Genomic DNA, 19392 nt, shown 5'->3' with positions numbered 1-19392 from the left:
CGTTGGATAGGTAAACAACATAACTACGACTTCCATGGTATATTTTTGCATTCTCTAAAAATTCGGCCAAAATGGAGGTCAAGAAAATCTCCTCGTTAATTTAGGACATTACTCGTTTTCGACCCTTTTTTACTAGGAAGGCCATAAAGTGGCCAGTTTGTATTGAATCTTAGCATGTGACAATTCGTCGGATAGGTAAACAACATAACTACGACTTCCATGGGATATTTTTGCATTCTCTAAAAATTCGGCCAAAATGGAGGTTAAGAAAAACTCCTCGTTATTTTAGGACATAACTCGTTTTCGACCCTTTTTTACTAGGAAGTCAATAAAGTGGCCGATTTGCATTGAATCTTTGCATGTGACAATTCGTTGGATAGGTAAACAACATAACTACGACTTCCATGGGATATTTTTGCATTCTCTAAAAATTTGGCCAAAATGGAGGTTAAGAAAATCCGTTGGATAGGTAAACAACATATCTACGACTTCCATGGGATATTTTTGCATTCTCTAAAAATTCGACCAAAATGGAGGTTAAGAAAATTTCCACGTTAATTTAGGACATTACTCGTTTTCGACCCTTTTTTACTAGGAAGGCCATAAAGTGGCCGGTTTATATTGAATCTTAGCATATGACAATTCGTTGGATAGGTAAACAACATAGCTACGACTTCCATGGGATATTTTTACAATCTCTAAAAATTCGGCCAAAATGGAGGTTAAGAATATCTACTCGATAATTTAGGACATTACTGGTTTTCGACCCTTTTTTACTAGGAAGGCCATAAAGTGGCCGGTTTGTATTGAATCTTAGCATATGATAATTCGTTGGATAGGTAAACAACATAGCTACGACTTCCATGGGATATTTTTACATTTTCTAAATATTCGGCCAAAATGGAGGTTAAGAAAATCCGTTGGATAGGTAAACAACATAACTACGACTTCCATGGGATATTTTTGCATTCTCTAAAAATTCGGCCAAAATGGAGGTTAAGAAAATCTCCACTTTAATTTAGGACATTACTCGTTCTCGACCCTTTTTTACAAGGAAGACCATAATGTGGCCGATTTGCATTGAATCTTAGCATGTGACAATTCGTTGGATAGGTAAACAACATAACTACGACTTCCATGGGATATTTTTGCATTCTCTAAAAATTCGGCCAAAATGGAGGTTAAGAAAATCTCCTCGTTAATTTACGACATTACTCGTTCTCAACCTTTTTTTTACTAGGAAGGCCATAAAGTGGCCGGTTTGTATTGAATCTTAGCATATGACAATTCGTTGGATAGGTAAACAACATAGCTATGACTTCCATGGGATATTTTTACATTCTCTAAAAATTCGGCCAAAATGGAGGTTAAGAAAATCTACTCGATAATTTAGGACATTACTCGTTTTCGACCCTTTTTTACTAGGAAGGCCATAAAGTGGCCGGTTTGTATTGAATCTTAGCATATGATAATTCGTTGGATAGGTAAACAACATAGCTACGACTTCCATGGGATATTTTTACATTTTCTAAAAATTCGGCCAAAATGGAGGTTAAGAAAATCCGTTGGATAGGTAAACAACATAACTACGACTTCCATGGGATATTTTTGCATTCTCTAAAAATTCGGCCAAAATGGAGGTTAAGAAAATCTCCACTTTAATTTAGGACATTACTCGTTCTCGACCCTTTTTTACTAGGAAGACCATAATGTGGCCGATTTGCATTGAATCTTAGCATGTGACAATTCGTTGGATAGGTAAACAACATAACTACGACTTCCATGGGATATTTTTGCATTCTCTAAAAATTCGGCCAAAATGGAGGTTAAGAAAATCTCCTCGTTATTTTAGGACATTACTCGTTTTCGACCCTTTTTTACTAGGAAGGCCACAAAGTGGCCGATTTATATTGAATCTTAGCATGTGACAATTCGTTGGATAGGTAAACAACATAACTACGACTTCCATGGGATATTTTTGCATTCTCTAAAAATTCGGCCAAAATGGAGGTTAAGAAAATCTCCTCGTTAATTTACGACATTACTCGTTCTCAACCCTTTTTTACTAGGAAGGCCATAATGTGGCCGATTTGCATTGAATCTTTGCATGTGACAATTCGTTGGATAGGTAAACAACATAACTACGACTTCCATGGGATATTTTTGCATTCTCTAAAAATTTGGCCAAAATGGAGGTTAAGAAAATCCGTTGGATAGGTAAACAACATATCTACGACTTCCATGGGATATTTTTGCATTCTCTAAAAATTCGACCAAAATGGAGGTTAAGAAAATTTCCACGTTAATTTAGGACATTACTCGTTTTCGACCCTTTTTTACTAGGAAGGCCATAAAGTGGCCGGTTTATATTGAATCTTAGCATATGACAATTCGTTGGATAGGTAAACAACATAGCTACGACTTCCATGGGATATTTTTACAATCTCTAAAAATTCGGCCAAAATGGAGGTTAAGAATATCTACTCGATAATTTAGGACATTACTGGTTTTCGACCCTTTTTTACTAGGAAGGCCATAAAGTGGCCGGTTTGTATTGAATCTTAGCATATGATAATTCGTTGGATAGGTAAACAACATAGCTACGACTTCCATGGGATATTTTTACATTTTCTAAATATTCGGCCAAAATGGAGGTTAAGAAAATCCGTTGGATAGGTAAACAACATAACTACGACTTCCATGGGATATTTTTGCATTCTCTAAAAATTCGGCCAAAATGGAGGTTAAGAAAATCTCCACTTTAATTTAGGACATTACTCGTTCTCGACCCTTTTTTACAAGGAAGACCATAATGTGGCCGATTTGCATTGAATCTTAGCATGTGACAATTCGTTGGATAGGTAAACAACATAACTACGACTTCCATGGGATATTTTTGCATTCTCTAAAAATTCGGCCAAAATGGAGGTTAAGAAAATCTCCTCGTTAATTTACGACATTACTCGTTCTCAACCTTTTTTTTACTAGGAAGGCCATAAAGTGGCCGGTTTGTATTGAATCTTAGCATATGACAATTCGTTGGATAGGTAAACAACATAGCTACGACTTCCATGGGATATTTTTACATTCTCTAAAAATTCGGCCAAAATGGAGGTTAAGAAAATCTACTCGATAATTTAGGACATTACTCGTTTTCGACCCTTTTTTACTAGGAAGGCCATAAAGTGGCCGGTTTGTATTGAATCTTAGCATATGATAATTCGTTGGATAGGTAAACAACATAGCTACGACTTCCATGGGATATTTTTACATTTTCTAAAAATTCGGCCAAAATGGAGGTTAAGAAAATCCGTTGGATAGGTAAACAACATAACTACGACTTCCATGGGATATTTTTGCATTCTCTAAAAATTCGGCCAAAATGGAGGTTAAGAAAATCTCCACTTTAATTTAGGACATTACTCGTTCTCGACCCTTTTTTACTAGGAAGACCATAATGTGGCCGATTTGCATTGAATCTTAGCATGTGACAATTCGTTGGATAGGTAAACAACATAACTACGACTTCCATGGGATATTTTTGCATTCTCTAAAAATTCGGCCAAAATGGAGGTTAAGAAAATCTCCTCGTTATTTTAGGACATTACTCGTTTTCGACCCTTTTTTACTAGGAAGGCCACAAAGTGGCCGATTTATATTGAATCTTAGCATGTGACAATTCGTTGGATAGGTAAACAACATAACTACGACTTCCATGGGATATTTTTGCATTCTCTAAAAATTCGGCCAAAATGGAGGTTAAGAAAATCTCCTCGTTAATTTACGACATTACTCGTTCTCAACCCTTTTTTACTAGGAAGGCCATAATGTGGCCGATTTGCATTGAATCTTAGCATGTGACAATTCGTTGAATAGGTAAACAACATAACTACGACTTCCATGGGATATTTTTGCATTCTCTAAAAATTCGGCCAAAATGGAAGTTAAGAAAATCTCCTAGTTATTTTAGGACATTACTCGTTTTCGACCCTTTTTTACTTGGAAGGCCGTAAAGTGGCCGGTTTGTATTGAATCTTAGCATGTGACAATTCGTTGGATAGGTAAACAACATAGCTACGACTTCCATGGGATATTTTTGCATTCTCTAAAAATTCGGCCAAAATGGAGGTTAAGAAAATCTCCTCGTTATTTTAGGACATTACTCGTTTTCGACCCTTTTTTACTAGGAAGGCTACAAAGTGGCCGATTTATATTGAATCTTAGCATGTGACAATTCGTTGGATAGGTAAACAACATAACTACGACTTCCATGGGATATTTTTGCATTCTCTAAAAATTCGGCCAAAATGGAGGTTAAGAAAATCTCCTCGTTAATTTACGACATTACTCGTTCTCAACCCTTTTTTACTAGGAAGGCCATAATGTGGCCGATTTGCATTGAATCTTTGCATGTGACAATTCGTTGGATAGGTAAACAACATAACTACGACTTCCATGGGATATTTTTGCATTCTCTAAAAATTTGGCCAAAATGGAGGTTAAGAAAATCCGTTGGATAGGTAAACAACATATCTACGACTTCCATGGGATATTTTTGCATTCTCTAAAAATTCGACCAAAATGGAGGTTAAGAAAATTTCCACGTTAATTTAGGACATTACTCGTTTTCGACCCTTTTTTACTAGGAAGGCCATAAAGTGGCCGGTTTATATTGAATCTTAGCATATGACAATTCGTTGGATAGGTAAACAACATAGCTACGACTTCCATGGGATATTTTTACAATCTCTAAAAATTCGGCCAAAATGGAGGTTAAGAATATCTACTCGATAATTTAGGACATTACTGGTTTTCGACCCTTTTTTACTAGGAAGGCCATAAAGTGGCCGGTTTGTATTGAATCTTAGCATATGATAATTCGTTGGATAGGTAAACAACATAGCTACGACTTCCATGGGATATTTTTACATTTTCTAAATATTCGGCCAAAATGGAGGTTAAGAAAATCCGTTGGATAGGTAAACAACATAACTACGACTTCCATGGGATATTTTTGCATTCTCTAAAAATTCGGCCAAAATGGAGGTTAAGAAAATCTCCACTTTAATTTAGGACATTACTCGTTCTCGACCCTTTTTTACAAGGAAGACCATAATGTGGCCGATTTGCATTGAATCTTAGCATGTGACAATTCGTTGGATAGGTAAACAACATAACTACGACTTCCATGGGATATTTTTGCATTCTCTAAAAATTCGGCCAAAATGGAGGTTAAGAAAATCTCCTCGTTAATTTACGACATTACTCGTTCTCAACCTTTTTTTTACTAGGAAGGCCATAAAGTGGCCGGTTTGTATTGAATCTTAGCATATGACAATTCGTTGGATAGGTAAACAACATAGCTACGACTTCCATGGGATATTTTTACATTCTCTAAAAATTCGGCCAAAATGGAGGTTAAGAAAATCTACTCGATAATTTAGGACATTACTCGTTTTCGACCCTTTTTTACTAGGAAGGCCATAAAGTGGCCGGTTTGTATTGAATCTTAGCATATGATAATTCGTTGGATAGGTAAACAACATAGCTACGACTTCCATGGGATATTTTTACATTTTCTAAAAATTCGGCCAAAATGGAGGTTAAGAAAATCCGTTGGATAGGTAAACAACATAACTACGACTTCCATGGGATATTTTTGCATTCTCTAAAAATTCGGCCAAAATGGAGGTTAAGAAAATCTCCACTTTAATTTAGGACATTACTCGTTCTCGACCCTTTTTTACTAGGAAGACCATAATGTGGCCGATTTGCATTGAATCTTAGCATGTGACAATTCGTTGGATAGGTAAACAACATAACTACGACTTCCATGGGATATTTTTGCATTCTCTAAAAATTCGGCCAAAATGGAGGTTAAGAAAATCTCCTCGTTATTTTAGGACATTACTCGTTTTCGACCCTTTTTTACTAGGAAGGCCACAAAGTGGCCGATTTATATTGAATCTTAGCATGTGACAATTCGTTGGATAGGTAAACAACATAACTACGACTTCCATGGGATATTTTTGCATTCTCTAAAAATTCGGCCAAAATGGAGGTTAAGAAAATCTCCTCGTTAATTTACGACATTACTCGTTCTCAACCCTTTTTTACTAGGAAGGCCATAATGTGGCCGATTTGCATTGAATCTTAGCATGTGACAATTCGTTGAATAGGTAAACAACATAACTACGACTTCCATGGGATATTTTTGCATTCTCTAAAAATTCGGCCAAAATGGAAGTTAAGAAAATCTCCTAGTTATTTTAGGACATTACTCGTTTTCGACCCTTTTTTACTTGGAAGGCCGTAAAGTGGCCGGTTTGTATTGAATCTTAGCATGTGACAATTCGTTGGATAGGTAAACAACATAGCTACGACTTCCATGGGATATTTTTGCATTCTCTAAAAATTCGGCCAAAATGGAGGTCAAGAAAATCTCCTCATTAATTTAGGACATTACTCGTTTTCGACCCTTTTTTACTAGGAAGGCCATAATGTGGCCGATTTGCATTGAATCTTAGCATGTGACAATTCGTTGGATAGGTAAACAACATAACTACGACTTCCATGGGATATTTTTGCATTCTCTAAAAATTCGGCCAAAATGGAGGTTAAGAAAATCTCCTCGTTAATTTACGACATTACTCGTTCTCAACCCTTTTTTACTAGGAAGGCCATAAAGTGGCCGGTTTGTATTGAATCTTAGCATATGATAATTCGTTGGATAGGTAAACAACATAGCTACGACTTCCATGGGATATTTTTACATTTTCTAAAAATTCGGCCAAAATGGAGGTTAAGAAAATCCGTTGGATAGGTAAACAACATAACTACGACTTCCATGGGATATTTTTGCATTCTCTAAAAATTCGGCCAAAATGGAGGTTAAGAAAATCTCCACTTTAATTTAGGACATTACTCGTTCTCGACCCTTTTTTACTAGGAAGACCATAATGTGGCCGATTTGCATTGAATCTTAGCATGTGACAATTCGTTGGATAGGTAAACAACATAACTACGACTTCCATGGGATATTTTTGCATTCTCTAAAAATTCGGCCAAAATGGAGGTTAAGAAAATCTCCTCGTTATTTTAGGACATTACTCGTTTTCGACCCTTTTTTACTAGGAAGGCCACAAAGTGGCCGATTTATATTGAATCTTAGCATGTGACAATTCGTTGGATAGGTAAACAACATAACTACGACTTCCATGGGATATTTTTGCATTCTCTAAAAATTCGGCCAAAATGGAGGTTAAGAAAATCTCCTCGTTAATTTACGACATTACTCGTTCTCAACCTTTTTTTTACTAGGAAGGCCATAAAGTGGCCGGTTTGTATTGAATCTTAGCATATGACAATTCGTTGGATAGGTAAACAACATAGCTACGACTTCCATGGGATATTTTTACATTCTCTAAAAATTCGGCCAAAATGGAGGTTAAGAAAATCTACTCGATAATTTAGGACATTACTCGTTTTTGACCCTTTTTTACTAGGAAGGCCATAAAGTGGCCGGTTTGTATTGAATCTTAGCATATGATAATTCGTTGGATAGGTAAACAACATAGCTACGACTTCCATGGGATATTTTTACATTTTCTAAAAATTCGGCCAAAATGGAGGTTAAGAAAATCCGTTGGATAGGTAAACAACATAACTACGACTTCCATGGGATATTTTTGCATTCTCTAAAAATTCGGCCAAAATGGAGGTTAAGAAAATCTCCACTTTAATTTAGGACATTACTCGTTCTCGACCCTTTTTTACTAGGAAGACCATAATGTGGCCGATTTGCATTGAATCTTAGCATGTGACAATTCGTTGGATAGGTAAACAACATAACTACGACTTCCATGGGATATTTTTGCATTCTCTAAAAATTCGGCCAAAATGGAGGTTAAGAAAATCTCCTCGTTATTTTAGGACATTACTCGTTTTCGACCCTTTTTTACTAGGAAGGCCACAAAGTGGCCGATTTATATTGAATCTTAGCATGTGACAATTCGTTGGATAGGTAAACAACATAACTACGACTTCCATGGGATATTTTTGCATTCTCTAAAAATTCGGCCAAAATGGAGGTTAAGAAAATCTCCTCGTTAATTTACGACATTACTCGTTCTCAACCCTTTTTTACTAGGAAGGCCATAATGTGGCCGATTTGCATTGAATCTTAGCATGTGACAATTCGTTGAATAGGTAAACAACATAACTACGACTTCCATGGGATATTTTTGCATTCTCTAAAAATTCGGCCAAAATGGAAGTTAAGAAAATCTCCTAGTTATTTTAGGACATTACTCGTTTTCGACCCTTTTTTACTTGGAAGGCCGTAAAGTGGCCGGTTTGTATTGAATCTTAGCATGTGACAATTCGTTGGATAGGTAAACAACATAGCTACGACTTCCATGGGATATTTTTGCATTCTCTAAAAATTCGGCCAAAATGGAGGTCAAGAAAATCTCCTCATTAATTTAGGACATTACTCGTTTTCGACCCTTTTTTTACTAGGAAGGCCATAATGTGGCCGATTTGCATTGAATCTTAGCATGTGACAATTCGTTGGATAGGTAAACAACATAACTACGACATCCATGGGATATTTTTGCATTCTCTAAAAATTCGGCCAAAATGGAGGTTAAGAAAATCTCCTCGTTAATTTACGACATTACTCGTTCTCAACCCTTTTTTACTAGGAAGGCCATAAAGTGGCCGGTTTGTATTGAATCTTAGCATATGATAATTCGTTGGATAGGTAAACAACATAGCTACGACTTCCATGGGATATTTTTACATTTTCTAAAAATTCGGCCAAAATGGAGGTTAAGAAAATCCGTTGGATAGGTAAACAACATAACTACGACTTCCATGGGATATTTTTGCATTCTCTAAAAATTCGGCCAAAATGGAGGTTAAGAAAATCTCCACTTTAATTTAGGACATTACTCGTTCTCGACCCTTTTTTACTAGGAAGACCATAATGTGGCCGATTTGCATTGAATCTTAGCATGTGACAATTCGTTGGATAGGTAAACAACATAACTACGACTTCCATGGGATATTTTTGCATTCTCTAAAAATTCGGCCAAAATGGAGGTTAAGAAAATCTCCTCGTTATTTTAGGACATTACTCGTTTTCGACCCTTTTTTACTAGGAAGGCCACAAAGTGGCCGATTTATATTGAATCTTAGCATGTGACAATTCGTTGGATAGGTAAACAACATAACTACGACTTCCATGGGATATTTTTGCATTCTCTAAAAATTCGGCCAAAATGGAGGTTAAGAAAATCTCCTCGTTAATTTACGACATTACTCGTTCTCAACCCTTTTTTACTAGGAAGGCCATAATGTGGCCGATTTGCATTGAATCTTAGCATGTGACAATTCGTTGAATAGGTAAACAACATAACTACGACTTCCATGGGATATTTTTGAATTCTCTAAAAATTCGGCCAAAATGGAAGTTAAGAAAATCTCCTAGTTATTTTAGGACATTACTCGTTTTCGACCCTTTTTTACTTGGAAGGCCGTAAAGTGGCCGGTTTGTATTGAATCTTAGCATGTGACAATTCGTTGGATAGGTAAACAACATAGCTACGACTTCCATGGGATATTTTTGCATTCTCTAAAAATTCGGCCAAAATGGAGGTCAAGAAAATCTCCTCATTAATTTAGGACATTACTCGTTTTCGACCCTTTTTTACTAGGAAGGCCATAATGTGGCCGATTTGCATTGAATCTTAGCATGTGACAATTCGTTGGATAGGTAAACAACATAACTACGACTTCCATGGGATATTTTTGCATTCTCTAAAAATTCGGCCAAAATGGAGGTTAAGAAAATCTCCTCGTTAATTTACGACATTACTCGTTCTCAACCCTTTTTTACTAGGAAGGCCATAAAGTGGCCGGTTTGTATTGAATCTTAGCATATGATAATTCGTTGGATAGGTAAACAACATAGCTACGACTTCCATGGGATATTTTTACATTTTCTAAAAATTCGGCCAAAATGGAGGTTAAGAAAATCCGTTGGATAGGTAAACAACATAACTACGACTTCCATGGGATATTTTTGCATTCTCTAAAAATTCGGCCAAAATGGAGGTTAAGAAAATCTCCACTTTAATTTAGGACATTACTCGTTCTCGACCCTTTTTTACTAGGAAGACCATAATGTGGCCGATTTGCATTGAATCTTAGCATGTGACAATTCGTTGGATAGGTAAACAACATAACTACGACTTCCATGGGATATTTTTGCATTCTCTAAAAATTCGGCCAAAATGGAGGTTAAGAAAATCTCCTCGTTATTTTAGGACATTACTCGTTTTCGACCCTTTTTTACTAGGAAGGCCACAAAGTGGCCGATTTATATTGAATCTTAGCATGTGACAATTCGTTGGATAGGTAAACAACATAACTACGACTTCCATGGGATATTTTTGCATTCTCTAAAAATTCGGCCAAAATGGAGGTTAAGAAAATCTCCTCGTTAATTTACGACATTACTCGTTCTCAACCCTTTTTTACTAGGAAGGCCATAATGTGGCCGATTTGCATTGAATCTTAGCATGTGACAATTCGTTGAATAGGTAAACAACATAACTACGACTTCCATGGGATATTTTTGCATTCTCTAAAAATTCGGCCAAAATGGAAGTTAAGAAAATCTCCTAGTTATTTTAGGACATTACTCGTTTTCGACCCTTTTTTACTTGGAAGGCCGTAAAGTGGCCGGTTTGTATTGAATCTTAGCATGTGACAATTCGTTGGATAGGTAAACAACATAGCTACGACTTCCATGGGATATTTTTGCATTCTCTAAAAATTCGGCCAAAATGGAGGTCAAGAAAATCTCCTCATTAATTTAGGACATTACTCGTTTTCGACCCTTTTTTACTAGGAAGGCCATAATGTGGCCGATTTGCATTGAATCTTAGCATGTGACAATTCGTTGGATAGGTAAACAACATAACTACGACTTCCATGGGATATTTTTGCATTCTCTAAAAATTCGGCCAAAATGGAGGTTAAGAAAATCTCCTCGTTAATTTACGACATTACTCGTTCTCAACCCTTTTTTACTAGGAAGGCCATAAAGTGGCCGGTTTGTATTGAATCTTAGCATATGGCAATTCGTTGGATAGGTACACAACATAGCTACGACTTCCATGGGATATTTTTACATTCTCTAAAAATTCGGCCAAAATGGAGGTTAAGAAAATCTACTCGATAATTTAGGACATTACTCGTTTTCGACCCTTTTTTACTAGGAAGGCCATAAAGTGGCCGGTTTGTATTGAATCTTAGCATATGATAATTCGTTGGACAGGTAAACAACATAGCTACGACTTCCATGGGATATTTTTACATTTTCTAAAAATTCGGCCAAAATGGAGGTTAAGAAAATCCGTTGGATAGGTAAACAACATAACTACGACTTCCATGGGATATTTTTGCATTCTCTAAAAATTCGGCCAAAATGGAGGTTAAGAAAATCTCCACTTTAATTTAGGACATTACTTGTTCTCGACCCTTTTTTACTAGGAAGACCATAATGTGGCCGATTTGCATTGAATCTTAGCATGTGACAATTCGTTGGATAGGTAAACAACATAACTACGACTTCCATGGGATATTTTTGCATTCTCTAAAAATTCGGCCAAAATGGAGGTTAAGAAAATCTCCTCGTTATTTTAGGACATTACTCGTTTTCGACCCTTTTTTACTAGGAAGGCCACAAAGTGGCCGATTTATATTGAATCTTAGCATGTGACAATTCGTTGGATAGGTAAACAACATAACTACGACTTCCATGGGATATTTTTGCATTCTCTAAAAATTCGGCCAAAATGGAGGTTAAGAAAGTCTCCTCGTTAATTTACGACATTACTCGTTCTCAACCCTTTTTTACTAGGAAGGCCATAATGTGGCCGATTTGCATTGAATCTTAGCATGTGACAATTCGTTGAATAGGTAAACAACATAACTACGACTTCCATGGGATATTTTTGCATTCTCTAAAAATTCGGCCAAAATGGAAGTTAAGAAAATCTCCTAGTTATTTTAGGACATTACTCGTTTTCGACCCTTTTTTACTTGGAAGGCCGTAAAGTGGCCGGTTTGTATTGAATCTTAGCATGTGACAATTCGTTGGATAGGTAAACAACATAGCTACGACTTCCATGGGATATTTTTGCATTCTCTAAAAATTCGGCCAAAATGGAGGTCAAGAAAATCTCCTCATTAATTTAGGACATTACTCGTTTTCGACCCTTTTTTACTAGGAAGGCCATAATGTGGCCGATTTGCATTGAATCTTAGCATGTGACAATTCGTTGGATAGGTAAACAACATAACTACGACTTCCATGGGATATTTTTGCATTCTCTAAAAATTCGGCCAAAATGGAGGTCAAGAAAATCTCCTCATTAATTTAGGACATTACTCGTTTTCGACCCTTTTTTACTAGGAAGGCCATAATGTGGCCGATTTGCATTGAATCTTAGCATGTGACAATTCGTTGGATAGGTAAACAACATAACTACGACTTCCATGGTATATTTTTGCATTCTCTAAAAATTCGGACAAAATGGAGGTCAAGAAAATCTCCTCGTTTATTTAGGACATTTCTCGTTTTCGACCCTTTTTAACTAGGAAGGCCATAAAGTGGCCAGTTTGTATTGAATCTTAGCATGTGACAATTCGTTGGATAGGTAAACAACATAACTACGACTTCCATGGGATATTTTTGCATTCTCTAAAAATTCGGCCAAAATGGAGGTTAAGGAAAACTCCTCGTTATTTTAGGACATTACTCGTTTTCGACCCTTTTTTACTAGGAAGTCAATAAAGTGGCCGATTTGCATTGAATCTTTGCATGTGACAATTCGTTGGATAGGTAAACAACATAACTACGACTTCCATGGGATATTTTTGCATTCTCTAAAAATTCGGCCAAAATGGAGGTTAAGAAAATCTCCTCGTTAATTTACGACATTACTCGTTCTCAACCTTTTTTTTACTAGGAAGGCCATAAAGTGGCCGGTTTGTATTGAATCTTAGCATATGACAATTCGTTGGATAGGTAAACAACATAGCTACGACTTCCATGGGATATTTTTACATTCTCTAAAAATTCGGCCAAAATGGAGGTTAAGAAAATCTACTCGATAATTTAGGACATTACTCGTTTTCGACCCTTTTTTACTAGGAAGGCCATAAAGTGGCCGGTTTGTATTGAATCTTAGCATATGATAATTCGTTGGATAGGTAAACAACATAGCTACGACTTCCATGGGATATTTTTACATTTTCTAAAAATTCGGCCAAAATGGAGGTTAAGAAAATCAGTTGGATAGGTAAACAACATAACTACGACTTCCATGGGATATTTTTGCATTCTCTAAAAATTCGGCCAAAATGGAGGTTAAGAAAATCTCCACTTTAATTTAGGACATTACTCGTTCTCGACCCTTTTTTACTAGGAAGACCATAATGTGGCCGATTTGCATTGAATCTTAGCATGTGACAATTCGTTGGATAGGTAAACAACATAACTACGACTTCCATGGGATATTTTTGCATTCTCTAAAAATTCGGCCAAAATGGAGGTTAAGAAAATCTCCTCGTTATTTTAGGACATTACTCGTTTTCGACCCTTTTTTACTAGGAAGGCCACAAAGTGGCCGATTTATATTGAATCTTAGCATGTGACAATTCGTTGGATAGGTAAACAACATAACTACGACTTCCATGGGATATTTTTGCATTCTCTAAAAATTCGGCCAAAATGGAGGTTAAGAAAATCTCCTCGTTAATTTACGACATTACTCGTTCTCAACCCTTTTTTACTAGGAAGGCCATAATGTGGCCGATTTGCATTGAATCTTAGCATGTGACAATTCGTTGAATAGGTAAACAACATAACTACGACTTCCATGGGATATTTTTGCATTCTCTAAAAATTCGGCCAAAATGGAAGTTAAGAAAATCTCCTAGTTATTTTAGGACATTACTCGTTTTCGACCCTTTTTTACTTGGAAGGCCGTAAAGTGGCCGGTTTGTATTGAATCTTAGCATGTGACAATTCGTTGGATAGGTAAACAACATAGCTACGACTTCCATGGGATATTTTTGCATTCTCTAAAAATTCGGCCAAAATGGAGGTCAAGAAAATCTCCTCATTAATTTAGGACATTACTCGTTTTCGACCCTTTTTTACTAGGAAGGCCATAATGTGGCCGATTTGCATTGAATCTTAGCATGTGACAATTCGTTGGATAGGTAAACAACATAACTACGACTTCCATGGGATATTTTTGCATTCTCTAAAAATTCGGCCAAAATGGAGGTTAAGAAAATCTCCTCGTTAATTTACGACATTACTCGTTCTCAACCCTTTTTTACTAGGAAGGCCATAAAGTGGCCGGTTTGTATTGAATCTTAGCATATGGCAATTCGTTGGATAGGTACACAACATAGCTACGACTTCCATGGGATATTTTTACATTCTCTAAAAATTCGGCCAAAATGGAGGTTAAGAAAATCTACTCGATAATTTAGGACATTACTCGTTTTCGACCCTTTTTTACTAGGAAGGCCATAAAGTGGCCGGTTTGTATTGAATCTTAGCATATGATAATTCGTTGGACAGGTAAACAACATAGCTACGACTTCCATGGGATATTTTTACATTTTCTAAAAATTCGGCCAAAATGGAGGTTAAGAAAATCCATTGGATAGGTAAACAACATAACTACGACTTCCATGGGATATTTTTGCATTCTCTAAAAATTCGGCCAAAATGGAGGTTAAGAAAATCTCCACTTTAATTTAGGACATTACTTGTTCTCGACCCTTTTTTACTAGGAAGACCATAATGTGGCCGATTTGCATTGAATCTTAGCATGTGACAATTCGTTGGATAGGTAAACAACATAACTACGACTTCCATGGGATATTTTTGCATTCTCTAAAAATTCGGCCAAAATGGAGGTTAAGAAAATCTCCTCGTTATTTTAGGACATTACTCGTTTTCGACCCCTTTTTACTAGGAAGGCCACAAAGTGGCCGATTTATATTGAATCTTAGCATGTGACAATTCGTTGGATAGGTAAACAACATAACTACGACTTCCATGGGATATTTTTGCATTCTCTAAAAATTCGGCCAAAATGGAGGTTAAGAAAGTCTCCTCGTTAATTTATGACATTACTCGTTCTCAACCCTTTTTTACTAGGAAGGCCATAATGTGGCCGATTTGCATTGAATCTTAGCATGTGACAATTCGTTGAATAGGTAAACAACATAACTACGACTTCCATGGGATATTTTTGCATTCTCTAAAAATTCGGCCAAAATGGAAGTTAAGAAAATCTCCTAGTTATTTTAGGACATTACTCGTTTTCGACCCTTTTTTACTTGGAAGGCCGTAAAGTGGCCGGTTTGTATTGAATCTTAGCATGTGACAATTCGTTGGATAGGTAAACAACATAGCTACGACTTCCATGGGATATTTTTGCATTCTCTAAAAATTCGGCCAAAATGGAGGTCAAGAAAATCTCCTCATTAATTTAGGACATTACTCGTTTTCGACCCTTTTTTACTAGGAAGGCCATAATGTGGCCGATTTGCATTGAATCTTAGCATGTGACAATTCGTTGGATAGGTAAACAACATAACTACGACTTCCATGGGATATTTTTGCATTCTCTAAAAATTCGGCCAAAATGGAGGTCAAGAAAATCTCCTCATTAATTTAGGACATTACTCGTTTTCGACCCTTTTTTACTAGGAAGGCCATAATGTGGCCGATTTGCATTGAATCTTAGCATGTGACAATTCGTTGGATAGGTAAACAACATAACTACGACTTCCATGGTATATTTTTGCATTCTCTAAAAATTCGGACAAAATGGAGGTCAAGAAAATCTCCTCGTTTATTTAGGACATTTCTCGTTTTCGACCCTTTTTAACTAGGAAGGCCATAAAGTGGCCAGTTTGTATTGAATCTTAGCATGTGACAATTCGTTGGATAGGTAAACAACATAACTACGACTTCCATGGGATATTTTTGCATTCTCTAAAAATTCGGCCAAAATGGAGGTTAAGAAAAACTCCTCGTTATTTTAGGACATTACTCGTTTTCGACCCTTTTTTACTAGGAAGTCAATAAAGTGGCCGATTTGCATTGAATCTTTGCATGTGACAATTCGTTGGATAGGTAAACAACATAACTACGACTTCCATGGGATATTTTTGCATTCTCTAAAAATTTGGCCAAAATGGAGGTTAAGAAAATCCGTTGGATAGGTAAACAACATATCTACGACTTCCATGGGATATTTTTGCATTCTCTAAAAATTTTGCCAAAATGGAGGTTAAGAAAATCTCCACGTTAATTTAGGACATTACTCGTTTTCGACCCTTTTTTACTAGGAAGGCCATAAAGTGGCCGGTTTGTATTGAATCTTAGCATATGACAATTCGTTGGATAGGTAAACAACATAGCTACGACTTCCATGGGATATTTTTACATTTTCTAAAAATTCGGCCAAAATGGAGGTTAAGAAAATCCGTTGGATAGGTAAACAACATAACTACGACTTCCATGGGATATTTTTGCATTCTCTAAAAATTCGGCCAAAATGGAGGTTAAGAAAATCTCCACTTTAGTTTAGGACATTACTCGTTCTCGACCCTTTTTTACAAGGAAGACCATAATGTGGCCGATTTGCATTGAATCTTAGCATGTGACAATTCGTTGGATAGGTAAACAACATAACTACGACTTCCATGGGATATTTTTGCATTCTCTAAAAATTCGGCCAAAATGGAGGTTAAGAAAATCTCCTCGTTAATTTACGACATTACTCGTTCTCAACCCTTTTTTACTAGGAAGGCCATAAAGTGGCCGGTTTGTATTGAATCTTAGCATGTGACAATTCGTTGAATAGGTAAACAACATAACTACGACTTCCATGGGATATTTTTGCATTCTCTAAAAATTCGGCCAAAATGGAAGTTAAGAAAATCTCCTAGTTATTTTAGGACATTACTCGTTTTCGACCCTTTTTTACTTGGAAGGCCGTAAAGTGGCCGGTTTGTATTGAATCTTAGCATGTGACAATTCGTTGGATAGGTAAACAACATAGCTACGACTTCCATGGGATATTTTTGCATTCTCTAAAAATTCGGCCAAAATGGAGGTCAAGAAAATCTCCTCATTAATTTAGGACATTACTCGTTTTCGACCCTTTTTTACTAGGAAGGCCATAATGTGGCCGATTTGCATTGAATCTTAGCATGTGACAATTCGTTGGATAGGTAAACAACATAACTACGACTTCCATGGGATATTTTTGCATTCTCTAAAAATTCGGCCAAAATGGAGGTCAAGAAAATCTCCTCATTAATTTAGGACATTACTCGTTTTCGACCCTTTTTTACTAGGAAGGCCATAATGTGGCCGATTTGCATTGAATCTTAGCATGTGACAATTCGTTGGATAGGTAAACAACATAACTACGACTTCCATGGGATATTTTTGCATTCTCTAAAAATTCGGACAAAATGGAGGTCAAGAAAATCTCCTCGTTTATTTAGGACATTTCTCGTTTTCGACCCTTTTTAACTAGGAAGGCCATAAAGTGGCCAGTTTGTATTGAATCTTAGCATGTGACAATTCGTTGGATAGGTAAACAACATAACTACGACTTCCATGGGATATTTTTGCATTCTCTAAAAATTCGGCCAAAATGGAGGTTAAGAAAAACTCCTCGTTATTTTAGGACATTACTCGTTTTCGACCCTTTTTTACTAGGAAGTCAATAAAGTGGCCGATTTGCATTGAATCTTTGCATGTGACAATTCGTTGGATAGGTAAACAACATAACTACGACTTCCATGGGATATTTTTGCATTCTCTAAAAATTTGGCCAAAATGGAGGTTAAGAAAATCCGTTGGATAGGTAAACAACATATCTACGACTTCCATGGGATATTTTTGCATTCTCTAAAAATTTTGCCAAAATGGAGGTTAAGAAAATCTCCACGTTAATTTAGGACATTACTCGTTTTCGACCCTTTTTTACTAGGAAGGCCATAAAGTGGCCGGTTTGTATTGAATCTTAGCATATGACAATTCGTTGGATAGGTAAACAACATAGCTACGACTTCCATGGGATATTTTTACATTTTCTAAAAATTCGGCCAAAATGGAGGTTAAGAAAATCCGTTGGATAGGTAAACAACATAACTACGACTTCCATGGGATATTTTTGCATTCTCTAAAAATTCGGCCAAAATGGAGGTTAAGAAAATCTCCACTTTAGTTTAGGACATTACTCGTTCTCGACCCTTTTTTACAAGGAAGACCATAATGTGGCCGATTTGCATTGAATCTTAGCATGTGACAATTCGTTGGATAGGTAAACAACATAACTACGACTTCCATGGGATATTTTTGCATTCTCTAAAAATTCGGCCAAAATGGAGGTTAAGAAAATCTCCTCGTTAATTTACGACATTACTCGTTCTCAACCCTTTTTTACTAGGAAGGCCATAAAGTGGCCGGTTTGTATTGAATCTTAGCATGTGACAATTCGTTGAATAGGTAAACAACATAACTACGACTTCCATGGGATATTTTTGCATTCTCTAAAAATTCGGCCAAAATGGAAGTTAAGAAAATCTCCTAGTTATTTTAGGACATTACTCGTTTTCGACCCTTTTTTACTTGGAAGGCCGTAAAGTGGCCGGTTTGTATTGAATCTTAGCATGTGACAATTCGTTGGATAGGTAAACAACATAGCTACGACTTCCATGGGATATTTTTGCATTCTCTAAAAATTCGGCCAAAATGGAGGTCAAGAAAATCTCCTCATTAATTTAGGACATTACTCGTTTTCGACCCTTTTTTACTAGGAAGGCCATAATGTGGCCGATTTGCATTGAATCTTAGCATGTGACAATTCGTTGGATAGGTAAACAACATAACTACGACTTCCATGGGATATTTTTGCATTCTCTAAAAATTCGGCCAAAATGGAGGTCAAGAAAATCTCCTCATTAATTTAGGACATTACTCGTTTTCGACCCTTTTTTACTAGGAAGGCCATAATGTGGCCGATTTGCATTGAATCTTAGCATGTGACAATTCGTTGGATAGGTAAACAACATAACTACGACTTCCATGGGATATTTTTGCATTCTCTAAAAATTCGGCCAAAATGGAGGTCAAGAAAATCTCCTCATTAATTTAGGACATTACTCGTTTTCGACCCTTTTTTACTAGGAAGGCCATAATGTGGCCGATTTGCATTGAATCTTAGCATGTGACAATTCGTTGGATAGGTAAACAACATAACTACGACT

This window comes from Medicago sativa, chromosome 8, assembly GCF_051527215.1.
Source record: "Medicago sativa cultivar Bolivia chromosome 8, Bolivia_mono, whole genome shotgun sequence".
Lineage (NCBI taxonomy): Eukaryota > Viridiplantae > Streptophyta > Magnoliopsida > Fabales > Fabaceae > Medicago > Medicago sativa.
Note: the sequence above shows the minus strand (reverse complement) of the source record.